General features: G+C 39.6%; 1 long non-coding RNA gene across 1 annotated transcript in view; it reads left to right on the top strand.

The window, feature by feature from the left end:
* The window catches only part of LOC124103937 (uncharacterized), a 29,279-nt gene extending 20,190 nt beyond the window's left edge, over positions 1-9,089 (top strand). The window contains exons 2-3 of the long non-coding RNA XR_006855329.1: positions 5,288-5,393; positions 7,214-9,089. This is a non-coding gene — a long non-coding RNA (uncharacterized LOC124103937). The remainder of the gene's footprint in view (positions 1-5,287; positions 5,394-7,213) is intronic.
* Positions 9,090-13,272: the final 4,183 nt, after the last annotated feature.

The raw sequence follows: 13,272 nt of genomic DNA, 5'->3' as shown, positions 1-13,272 counted from the left end.
TTCCACGGGGGACTTTGGGGTGTTTCTGATCCAGGGCTACTAGGAGTGGTGGTACCTGAGCGTGGCTGCACTCACCTCCAGGCACCTGTGGGTGCTGCTGTGCAAGCGCAGAGCCCATACAGGGTCACCTCCGCAGAGCGGAGTCTGGGTGCGCCCGTGCTTGTCTGTGCTTGGTATTCTCTTCTTCATTTTACTCCTTCTCCTGGATGTGCAGGGGTCTCTTTTTATAGTTTTGCTTTCATTTCACTGAGTACTAATGAGGTTGAACACTTTTTATATATTTATAGCCTTCTGGGTACTGCAGTTCCTGTTTATGAATTCTCTTGCCCATTTTTCTGTAGGGCTCTTTTTCCAATTCTTTTTTTTTTTTTTGAGCTCTTAATACATTGTAGATATGATTCTATTGTCATTTGAATGTGTTGCAAATATTCTTCCCCACTGTATAGCTTGACTTATCTAATTTAAGATCTATTTATTTTGAGGTTTTGCTTTTTAAAATTTTTTGCATTTTGTTCAATCTTTCCTTGCCACAAGGTCAGGGGATACTGTAGTATGTTCAAGAAGCCTCATTGCTTTGCATTTAACGTTGAAATTTAAAACCTACTTGGAGTGACTTTTGTGTGTGGTGTGACGTAGAGAGGAAGATTTGCTTCGTTTCTCTTTGAGGATGTACATCTGCTTTGCAATGCCAGCTTTGTCTCCACATAGGAGGTCTGTTTTTGAAATCTGTTCTGATCTGTTTGTTCCTTTGCCTAAACTCGTGGCCATACCACATGATCTAAATTATTATGACTTCAGAGAAAGTCTTTATGTATGGTGGATCCTTCTTGATGTCTTTTTCAAAAGGGTCTTGATTAATTTGGGTCTTGTGCTTTTCCATATAAAATTCACAGTTTGTTAATTTCCACAGAAAAAGTGACTTGTATTTTCGTTGACATTACATTGACTCTAAAGTAATCAGTAGTCACCTCAACCATATTGTTATATTTTTCAAGTATTTCTACTTTAATTTTAAAAATTTCTCTGATAATGTTTTAAAGTCTCCTTTGTCCTGGTTTTGTAGAGCATCATGTGAATTTCTCTCTGTGTGGGTGGTGTCCTTTGAGTTACGTGAACAGTATCACTTAAAAATCGCGTTTTTAAAATATTTGTTGCAAAAGCATGAAAATAGAATTTATTTTTGCGTATTGACCTTATTTCCAGCAACCTTGTTAAGCTCACTCATTTTTAATAGTTTACATGTAGATTTATTGAGACTAATTTCTTATAAAATCATATTGTGCATTCAAGTCTCCCATATAATTTTCTGCATTTAAAAATTCTGAAATGGCATTTGATTTTATCATATATTGACATATATGTATCATATATTTTTGCATATATTGAGATCTATATTATTTTTTTCTTTTATTCTGCTAATGATTTAAATGATTGATTTTCCCAAATGTTGATTCAATTTATTTATTCAGTTATTGATGAAATCTGTTAAAGAGAAATGAAATGGTCAGATTTCCCAGTTTTCTTATGTCAATTTTGGTAAATATTTTAAAGATTTATTTTAGGATAATAATAGGTTTGCCAAAAGTTCTAAACATACACGTGGAGATCCAGTTCCCCTCAATGGCAGCATTTGACATTCCTGTAGTACAATATAAAATCCAGGAAGTCAGCAATGGTAGGACCCACAAAGCACATTCCATGGTGCAGCAGTTCTACGTGGACTTGTGTGTGTGTGTGTGTGTGTGTGTGAAGGTTGATATGATTTTACACATGTGTAGATATGTGTAGTCATCATGACAGTCAGCACACAACTGTCTCTCACTACCAGCTCCTTTATGTCACCTCTCTAGAGCCATCTCCCCCTACATCCCTAGTTTCTGGCAACCACTAATCTGTTTTCCATCTCTGTAATCTAATTGTTTGAAGAATGCTACATAATTGAAATCATATCAGTTCTTCAAGGTTTTCATTTTTCACACAGTATAAATGGGTGCTTTACTTTAAAAATATGGAAGTAGCTTTGGGATAGTTTACTGGACTTTGAGAAGCATTAGCTAAAGTCGAAGGCACTGAACACAGTGTAACTAGGAGTCCTGTGATCTTCCATAATGCTGCCAGTGAGTATTGACTGTGCATGAGGAATAACTTATTGCAACTGGAGAAAGGGGATCCTTGTTATGTTGAGGCAGAATGTTTGTGAAAGGTAGAAAATTTCCCTCTTGAAATAAATGATACATCTAAGAGTTCCAAAGTTTTGAAGGATCTTAGAGTACAATGTGAGAAGCCAGATACATTGAGGGATGAGCTGTCAAGCTACAGGAAGTCAGACTTAATGGCTCCCCAAATTCTCAGCCTATCCAGATAGCAAACAAGGCTATAGTTTATAACAAGACTTCAGAACAAAGATCTCATCAAGGTGTTCTCAGGAAAGCATGCTTTAGAGACAAAGCTGGAGGTGAGGTGAAAGTCCCTTAGATATTTTGTTGATGCAGCACATAGATCCTCTTAATCAAATAATATGCTTCTAAAAGCTGAAGAGCATTTTTCCTATGTAGAAAGCCAAGATAAAGAGGGATTTATCTCAAATAAATTTGGGGGTGTAGCTTTTTCTAATGGAGTGAGTATCAGGAAATTGACAGGAGAGCACAATCTTTTTAAGAGTTACATAAGTAGAAACAGCAGTGGCTTGCACAAAGTTTACGGAGAACTTTTCAGCTGTAATTATGCAACCTTTCGTTGGAAAGAGAAGGTAATTCAGAGATTGGAACCATAGGTCTGGAGGGCAGAACTAGAACCATGGGAATTACTCTCAGACCTAGAGAACTCCTCAGGAACCTCCAGCATTTAACATCGGGATTTCAGAATTGTGTGGATCCGTGGCTCCTTTGTGGCTTTTGTTTCCTCATTTTGAACAGGACTGTCCACAGCGGTTGTCTTAGTCCTGTCCCACCGATGAGGTGTGGTGTATTGGAGAAGATGACCTAGTCTTTGGTCTCCCAGGTCTACAGACCACGGTGCCATGATGAAGAATGCTGGTGTTGCTGGATGTAAGAGCCTACACCTGAAGGCTCGTCCACACCTGACTGTGAATGACCTGTGCCGCTGAAGCTAGCTGCTGTGTTGTGAGGCATCCCGTCCAGGGACCTGCTGTCAGGGATGGAGTCCTGCCAACCACCTTGTGGGAGAATGTGGAAACGGCTTTCCTTCACTCATCAAGGATGAGCCTTCAGACCAGACCAGACCTTAACCCTGGCTAGTAGCTCAGTGCAAAGTGACTTTGAGCCAAAGGTGCCCTTTGAGCTATATAAGGGCTCCTTACTCACAAAACTGAAAGACAATAACCATGTGTTGTTTCTGGCCACCACATTCTGGAGGAACCGCCCATGCAGTGGGGGATGTACCAACATGTTCAGTTCAGGGCTCCAGGGGCACCGCCACTGACGGAGGCTCCCTGTCCTCTCGATTCTTTTTGTTTCTGTTGGGAAGTTTCCTGTGCATTTTACAATGGGCTCTTTGAAGGTAATTTTCCCCTTTGATTCTGTTTTTATAACTTTAGTATAAGGTTCTTGGTCTGTGTATCAGTTTCCTAGGGCTGTCATAAAAAAGGACAAATACAGATGGCTTAAAGACAACATATTCCTTTACAGTTCTGGAGGCCAGAAGTCTGAAATTAGGGTTATTGAACCAAAACCCAGGGATCAGAAGAGCCAGTCTCCCCCTGGAGCTCCAGGGAAGGGGGGATCCTCCCAGCATCTGCCAGCTCTTGTGACCCCAGGTGTGCCTTGGTTGGTGACAGCAGCATTCACATTGCCCTCTTCCCTGTGTCTCTGTCCTCTCCTCCTTTATAGGGATCCTGGATGTTGGCCTATGGTGGACCCTAAATCCAGGGTGATTTCATTCGGAAGTCCTTGGTTAATTACATCTACAGAGACCCTACTTACAAACAAAATCACAATCTGAGGTTTTGGGTGGACATGGATTTTTCTTTTTTTTTTTTTTTGAGGACACTATTGAGTCTATTAGTGAGTGCTTTGCTTTTTATTTATCTATTGCTTAGTATATTTTGGAATTCTGAAATCTCAATCTTTAATGCCTTTTCCCAGTTTGGGGAATATTTTAGGAATTATCTCATCTCTTTAAATAGTTTTGGCTCCGTTCTTTCCCTTTTAACCCCCTGGGTTTTCAATGGCATATACAACGTTCTTTCTCTCTGTACCTTCTAATTTTATGCTCCTTTTTTATCCTATTATTTATTCATGCTTCACTCTGGATGTTTCTTTCTGACCAGTCTTCAAATTCACTATTTTTTTTCTTTGTGTCCAGTTTGCTTTTAGGCACATCCTTTAGATTCTTAATTTCAACTAATTGCTCTTTCATTTCTACACGTTTTCAGTTTTATTTACCTGATGTTTTTAAAAAAATTATCTTCCTGAAAATACTCAACTGAGTTATTGAAAATATTTACCTTGTAACTTTATTTTCTAAATCTCTCACCATCTGTCTTGTATTGCCTCATTTCTCTTAATTTTTGATCATATAGGCCTGTCTTATATGTGCCTCATAGGTTTTAAAATTGTGTGTGAGATATTATCTCTTTTTCAAAGATTTTGTATTTGCTCGTTGATCTTCAGGGACACTAGCCAATCTGATCATCACAAACTCATTTCAGTGATTGAGGGTGGACAGAATTGGACTCCTCTCCTGTTGGTGTCGGGTGTTTCATTTGCATCTTTAATTAAAAGATGCAGTTTTGGGATTCCTACTCAAAGTGCTTCTTTTCCAAGTCCCTTCTCTACGTGGGTCCTGGAATCTCTATTTGTGCTGCTGTCTGCATGAGGCTGTGCAGAGCTGTGCTCAGTGTTTTCAGCCTCTCTGCTGATTTTTGGGGAACATGTGCCCTGGAGGAAGGCAGCTGGAGGGGCTGCTCCTTCCTTGCTGGGGGCACACTCTCTCTTCCCTCTCAATTTGTAAATACTCACTGACTCCTTAGCTTCACCAGTTCTTCAGGCAGAATTTTGCATTTGCTTAGGTTTTCTCATTGGAAATATTGGCTTAGCTAATTCATGGGTATCAGAGGTAGAAATCGTCTTCCTTATGTGCATTTGAAGAAGAGTTTTGGGAAGTCCATGGAACACCTTTCATTTATATCACACTGGCCAGCTCCACGGCACACCGAGCCCCTGGGGAGGATGGAAATGTTATGTGCTCAGTTAAAGACAGGAGATTCTCGTGTGGAAAAGGTCCACCGTAGACCCTATCTATAATAAGGCTCCTTTCTATTTTTTAGATGAAAAGTATATCTACCACCCTGTTCTTCAGAGCCCTAGCCACAGCTCTTCCCAATAAATCAGACTTTGTGGAGAAAAGAAAATTGGAAGAAGGCACCCTATCATGTAAGTGTTTATTTTACTGAATTAAGAAGCCCTGTGATATATCTGCAGAAGGAAACAAGTACGTATCTCTTTTGTAAACAGAAATCTAGAAAACTTAGAATAATAGAAGTCTCATTTTCAAGGTAATAGGTTCTATCATTTTTTTCTGTGGGGACATCTAGACATTTCCATCATATTCTGCCTGTTAGGGACATTCAGAATTGGTAACTATGGGCTCTCTAGCTAGTCCTGTGTTCCCACATATAAATGAAGATAATAGTTCATATGTGCAGATGTTTGAAGGTCAGGTGGGAGAGGGCACTCTGAGTAACAAGTTCTGTTCTGTTCTTGGACGGCCTACCGTATTCTGTAAAGCACTGAAAACAAATCAACACTGCTCATAAAAACCACGACCCATCAGTTACTGAAATTTCAGGGCTGCAACATTGTAAATTTCCCATTCACCTTTGGATAGTATTGTACTGTCATATTCTATCACCCAAAGAAAATATTTACATGTATTTCAGAAAGTTCAAGGAAAGTGGCATTGTATTGTCAAAATCCATTATCTGTTTACAGAAGTGAAAATCAAACCTCTATCATGGTGTTTAAAGTCTCTCACTTTAGGTTCAAGACTACACATTTACTTTTATCATTCTTTTATTATTCTTTACTTTTATCATTAATTCTTTTGATAAATTATTAAAATTACAAAGAATGCTCTTGTTCGGTATTTACCAAAATCTGTAGTTTATTAAGTTTTTGAATCAATTAGGTATGCATAGCTTCTTTTCCATATTACCACAGAAGATAACTGTAAAACCTTCTCTAAGACCTTCATTCTGTAAAATTCAAGGCCTGACTCTTCTATGGCTGGAAGCAGTTGTCCCCCATGTTGGTAATTCTTCTCTTATCTTAATCATTATGGTGATTGTATTAAGTAATTTGAGCCCCCAATAATAATTTTTAGTTCAAAAGAAATTTTTGTATGTGTGTTTTATATGTGTTGCGATAGAGATATTGCTTTTTCTTGTAAAAGCCAACATTTATTTTTAAGTAGATATAAAACAAAATTTCAATACATCTGATTTTAAACAGCGGTGGAGCTGGGTGTGGTGGTGTACACATGTAATCTGAGCAGCTTGGGAGGCTTAGGCAGGAGGACCACAAGTTCAAAGCCAGCCTTAGCAACTTAGTGAGGCACTAAGCAACTTGGTGAGACCCTGTCTTAAAATAAAAAAATAAAATGGGCTGGATGTGGCTCAGTGGTTAAGTGCCCCTGGGTTCAATCCCTGGTACCAAAAAACAAAACAAAACAAAACAAACAAACAAAAAAGACCCAAACCAAAACCCAGTAGTACCTATATAGACACAACAACAGATATGTATTGAGTGCTGACATTTGTCACTAATTCTTAATTTCTAGGGTTATTCATGAATTCCTTTATATATAGGACTCTAGTTTTTTAAGTGACTAAAGTGCTCTAAAAGAAGAATAAATGAGTGTGTTTCCTCTAGTAGCAAGTATAGAGCATGATTCGTACTAGACAGTCCATAGATGTCTGAGTCAGTAATTCACTGTTTTATTGAGGGTGGGGGAGAATCAGCTAGAGGCTGAGTCCTGCATTTCATGGTCCCATCTGGTTAACTTTCTTCTTCAATCACTTCTCCCAGGAGCTTTTTGTGCTATTCTTTCTTCTGATTGCCCTCCATCCTCAGATCCATAGTTAACCATTACTCTCTAACAGGAACTACTTTAAAATGTCATTGTTCAGTGGTGTATGAAACAAGAGAAGACAGATACTAAAATATGCTCTCCTCTAATTTCTTATGTTCCTGAGCCCAAATCTGGCATTTCACATGTGCCACTTCCAGAGCAGCTGAAGTGACAACAGAATGCTTGAAAGAACAGAATTTGGATCCCCAGATGTTAATACCACCTCCACCATGAGCCTGGATCATGTGTCTGCAGACAATCGCGGAACCTCTGGGCCTTTTAGATGTAATGAAGTCTTACAGATGCCACCTGCAGCCTGGTTACTTATGTAATCTGGTGTTTTGGGATAATTTGTGATGTGTTTCCAAACAATTTTTATCAATGGAGGTAAAGGTACTGATTCCAAAGCTGCTCCCAGGATGACGGCCCTCACCGAGCCTGTGTTATTTGTTGGTGAGGAGTGGTAGACTGCACATGATTGGAGCAGAAGAACTGAACATGTGACCTGGCACCGCTGGGCACTTTTTATGAGAACTTAAAAACTCATACAAGCCCCTGGGCACACTTTTCTCATTTGTCGTGTGTGGATTTTGGTACTGGTTTTGAAGAGGAGCAGGGAGAGGAGGAGTTGATATTCTGTGGGTGTACAGTGGCGGTTATGCAAGGTGCCTGAGTCTTAGAAATCTGTAGAGCAGCATTGTGCCTGGTGTTAACACAGCCTCAGACACTGAGTATTCACTGGCATGGGAGAGCTCAGGTTAAATACTCTCATACAATAAAATTCTAAAAAGTACTACATTGAGATGTGAGGGTGCTTATGAATTATAAACACTTAGGCCAAGTTGGCTATTAGAATGATACATTGTATGTATTGTTGAAAATGGGAAAAATAACTTGATTGAGACATTTCATCTTTTCTTTTGGAGTCATTGTAAATGTTATTTTAATTTCCATTGATAAAGTTAGCTTAAGGATTTTATAGGATCTCACTCCAAGTCTTGAGAATTAGCTTAATTATTGGGATAAGGGTATCAATCAAATGTTAGTATTTTAAACTTAAATGTGCTTCGTTAATCTCTTATATAAGTACATTTTCACCTTAATGGGATAAAGGTAGTTTTGACTTTAGAATTTTGCTGCAGAATGAGTCAATTAAGTTTTTTTTTTTTTATTTAGTATGTACAATATCTTAGAATACATAAGTTGATGATGAACTTTTTAATACAGGCATCGAACAGTGGCTGGGAAAATGTAGTAACTCATATTTGACCTCCTATTTGGAGAGAACATGGAGAGAGTTGGTTTGTCAAGGAGGCTCAGGGGCTTCTTGTTCACAAATTCCTAAGGAAATTTACTTTGTGCTGGGTCATGAAGCTGTTCCTGGACCAAATATCAGGGTAGAATTAAGTATTTTTCTGATAATGCATTACCTTCTGTTATGCACTTGAAAGTCATTAAAATTAATTAATATTGCAATGCTATTCATTACAGAAGCTTAAGCTCTTATGATAGCATTTTATTAAGATGGATATTTTATGCTTTTACATTTTTTGCTGTAATATTATATCATACTCAAAATTAGCTTTCATCAATCCTCAACTTTGTCATGCCTTCATGAAAAAGTAAAATTTGATTACATTTTCTAGAGATGAAGCTGAATTTTGTTAAATGACAATGAACCTTTTTGGCAATGTTTTTAATTACTTTTGAGTTAACTCAGAAATTTGTTTTAAGTACATCTGTGCTATTTTATTAGAGTTTTTTCCCTCTCAGCATGAGCATGCTTGTATTTAATTTTAAATGTGTATTTACTTATAGCTCTGGGATATGAATAATTAGATTGAATTTACAGGGTTCACTTAGTGCTGCAAAAAGAAGTGGGGGTAACACATTAAGTATGTACAGAAAACTCATTTCCAACATTCTCCAATGTAATTAACAACAAAAATTCATACTCCTACAGTGTGAGAACCATATGATGTAATTGATCCTACACAGAAATAAACGGCTTATAAACTGTAAATCTTAGTGATTTTTTAAATTTTAAAAATAGGATTATTAAAATCTGATAGTGTAATCATATGTATTGCAGGTGATTCTACATCCTACAGTTGAAATAGGAAAATAGATGATTTTCAGAATGTTTATGTGGAAATCATAAAAATGGATAGAAAGAAAACGTATTTCTAAGAAAACTAAGAAATGATCGTTTCCAGGTTCTGAAGGCCAGCTCTGCCACTGGCCTGCGCTGGCTGGTGACTCGGAGCATGTGACGTCATTTATCTCGGCCTCAGTTTCCCACTTGCGAGGCTGACCTTCCTCTCTGAGGCCTTTGCGGTCTTCATCCGAGGCTGATGCGATGTTTTCAACCTTTCTCATTTTCTAATAAATTCATGGGGAGACCCAAACATCTCTTTACTTATGAAATATTTCAAACTTACAGAAAACTGGAAACACGTAAAGGGCCTGCACATCTTGGGCATTCGGCCTGATGCCCATTAGCACTGCCCCCTGGTAGCTTCGCCCTATTGTATTACGATGTACTATTACAGCAGGTGCAGGCCCGCCTCCGCGCCCTCTGCGGCTCCGGCTCCTCCCTGGGCGCCTCTGTGGCTCCGAGCGGCCACCCGGCGCGCCGGCCCAGCCCTGGGCTCTGGCGGGGTGCTGTCCCGCGCCCACCCCCAGGTCCCCCTGGAGCGCCCCTCCTGCGCCCGCTGAGCTCCCTCCGAGCGCTGACCAACAGCTCACCTTCTGAACGGCTTCTCCTTTACTGTATTGTTGGTCTCTCTCCAACTAAAACGGGGGCTCCGTGTGGACGGGCATTCCTGATGGCCACGGAATTCTCGGGGTTTGGCAGAGGAGGCGCAGAGGAGTGTTCAGAAGGAATCGCTGCAGCGACCTCTCGCCTGCTGTGCGCTGTCGCTGGGCTTCCAGGCTGAGCACGCTTGGTGGGCCTGAGCTCTTCATCACCGAGAGAAGGCTCAGGAGGAGAACACAGGAATTCAACCCAAACCAAGGCGACACTGAAGGATTATTCACAATGCAAAAAGGAGTAAAAACAAGCTTCAAATGACTAGAGGCTGACAAATACACGGCCATTGCCCAACAGAACATTAACACGGTGTTTTTATTAACCATCTACATCTCTATTGTATTTTTTCCCTATAATTTATGGCTCATATTTTGATTGGCCCTTTATATAATAATGATTTTGTAAGTGTTTTTATAGGGGGAATAGAGATTTTTTTTTGGTCTATCATGCTTAATAAAAAACTTTAATATTATTTTTGATTGTTTAGGGTAAGTTTCTTCCAGCTTCATAGTTTGTAGTTATGAAAGTTTAGGGAATTTGTCAAATTTGGGGAAATCTTTACCAATTTTCTCTTCTGCTTGAGTTTTTAACATGCCTAAGCATTTCAAATTTGAGAAATCTTAAATTCTTTTTCAGATCGAAGATAGTCATTTATGAAACATTACATAAAATTAATTATCTGAAATATAAAAGTTATACAAATTGACCACAGTATACTCAAGATCATTTCAAATATGTCCAAGAGTTGTCACTGAAACACTTGCCCAAACAGGCTGTCTCATTGCTGCTGGTGGCAAATGTCAGTTGCCTCCCTACCTGGAACATGCAGATGTCCCCCATGCAGGGTGCCTTGGATGACACTCGAGGCATTGCAGTCTCAGATGTGAAACTTAACATGCAGATGTGTTTGTATAGAGCGTCACTAACAGAGCTTGTGCTGTGTCAACACAGAGTTTGCATAATTTTATTTTTTGTAAATCTCATCCAAAAGAAGCAGAACTATATAGAGCATTTATAACTGCATGTGCTACCTCTGAAACAAGACAGCTTCCATTATGACTGGACATATATTTTCTATGTATCATTTCACATATTTGTGATGAAAAGCATTTCTCACAGATGAGATTTGGCTCTGTACATTTTGAACTTAGCTGAGTCTCCATCATTCACATGCTCCTGTGACAGGCACATTGGAAATCCATAACGTATGTTTCACATAAATATTATCCATGTGCTCTCTGGCCCTGGCTGGTGTATCTCAGTGTTGGGAGACTTGGCACAGTGAGAAATAGATGTATTCCTAGAAGCCATCCAACTTTTACCATAACAACTGGCCATGATCTAATTACTTTAAATAACTAACAACTACTTAAATATATTCCACTCCATCCAAAGTAACATATACCCAAGTCAACTTCCAGTTGTTTTGGTGCCAGCAACGCTCACAGGGAATCCAGCACTTCAAGAACTGGTTGAGAGTGAGATGGAAGAGAATAAGATGGAGAGAAATGACTCTCTTTTAATCTTAATTTTGCAGTTTACAAAAACATGTGACTGTATGGACATTAGAAGAAGTGTTTCTACAAGTGTTTGCTCACTCCAAATGAGAATTTTCTTTCAGCACAGGCCAATCTATTGAACTAATAGTCTGTGTCTTTTGTGTTGCTTGACCAACAAACCTGGTAAGAAAACTTAGAGCAGGAAAAGTTTTTTTGGGGCTCACGGTTTCAGAGGTCTCAGTCCATAGATGGCTGGCTCCATTGCTCTGGGTCTGATGAAGCAGAACATCATGGAGGAAGGGCCCAGTACAGAAACTCTGCTCCCTTCAGGGCAGTAAGGACGTGGTGGGAAATTCAGAGAGGGAGGGAGGGTAGGTGGGAGAGCGGCGGGGGGGGGGGGGAGAGAAAATGCACACATAAAGTGACCTTAGGAAGAACAATCCACCTCTTCCAACCAGGCCCCACCAGCCTGCAGTTACCACCCAGCCATTCAAGCTAGGATGGACTGATTAGGTCATAGCTCTCATAATCTAATTATTTCATCTCTGACTATTCCTGCATTAACAGGAACTTTTGGGGGACATCTCATACCCAGGCCTAACAAGATAGCTTTTAGATGTTCTTTTACTTCAAATGTCTGGCTCATGAACAGTTAGCGTTCATAGATGAGTGAAGAGTTAATTGAGTGGTCAAAGTTTTTGCATGTTCTGTATGCCTCCTCTGCACTGCACACAGCTCATGGGGGTATTCTCTTCAATCATCTGGCCCTCTCTACCATCATGTGTGTCACTTGAAACCCATGCCCAGTAGTGAGAGACACTGCTTTCAGGCAATTTGGCAAGCATCACATAGACCTCTCCAGAGGAGCAGAATAAGGAAATAGGAGAGGACTCTATGCTTGTTACTCAGCCAGGACAGAATGAGTAGACAATCTGAAAGCTTTCTTTCTTTTTTTTCTTCCCATAGAGCACACTGATGTTGCTAAAACTTCTTTTTTGGAATAATAAAAATAAACTTTACAAGTTAATTGGTATAATTTTATAAAGATAACTGGAAAAATTACAATGACCTTTTGTTTAAAAACCCACCATGCCCATAAATCTATAACAGGCAAATATGATAATGAGAGGTGTCAGGCTCTTCAGCAGTCCCAGTGCATCCCTGTGTTGTAAGTTGCTGAGGGTGATACATAAATTGTTTGTATTACTTATGGCTTTCAGAGATGACAGACTAATCTGAGCAATTAGATTCTTGAGAAAGATCAAGATGCTTATTAAATCTTATCTTAGTCACTCCTAATTACAACCATCCATTTATCTCTGTGGAATAAAGTACTAATGCAAAGTTACAATTCAATCACAACATAACTAGTTCTTATCTTAGATGATAAAAAAACCACCATTATTACCACATATCCATAAAAGGATCTGTAATTAATTAGTGAAGTAAGACCCACAGACTACAGTCACATGAAGCTGCAAATTATAGCTCCAGGGCTCCATAAAGTGACCCACACTACAGGATGCAGGGAGTGACCATGTTCAGGATTAGCAGATATGCATTTAGTGCCTACTATGTGCCAGGAAGTGTGGATTCAGTGGTGGACAAAACAAAGTGAAACCCTGTTCTATGGAGTGAAATTCATGCAGACACACAGAGAGGAACACATAAAATATGCAATGTGGCAGTGGTGCTAAGTGCTTTCAAGAGGGAAAAGAAGCTCAGTGCCAGTACACCAGGGAGGTGGTGGGGAGGGGTGGAGTGGTCAGTGAGGGCTTCTCCACAAAGTGCCTTGAAGCAGAGAACTGAACGGGGGCAGAAGAGCCCGTGGACGTCTGGAGCCAGTATCAGAACAACCAGAGGACCAGGGAC

This window comes from Marmota monax, unplaced genomic scaffold (assembly GCF_021218885.2).
Source record: "Marmota monax isolate L192 unplaced genomic scaffold, Marmota_monax_Labrador192_F-V1.1 WCK01_AAM20220418_F8-fsc00310, whole genome shotgun sequence".
Taxonomy (NCBI): Eukaryota; Metazoa; Chordata; class Mammalia; order Rodentia; family Sciuridae; genus Marmota; species Marmota monax.
The sequence above is the reverse complement of the archived record's forward strand: the minus strand, read 5'-3'. Positions and strand labels throughout refer to the sequence as shown.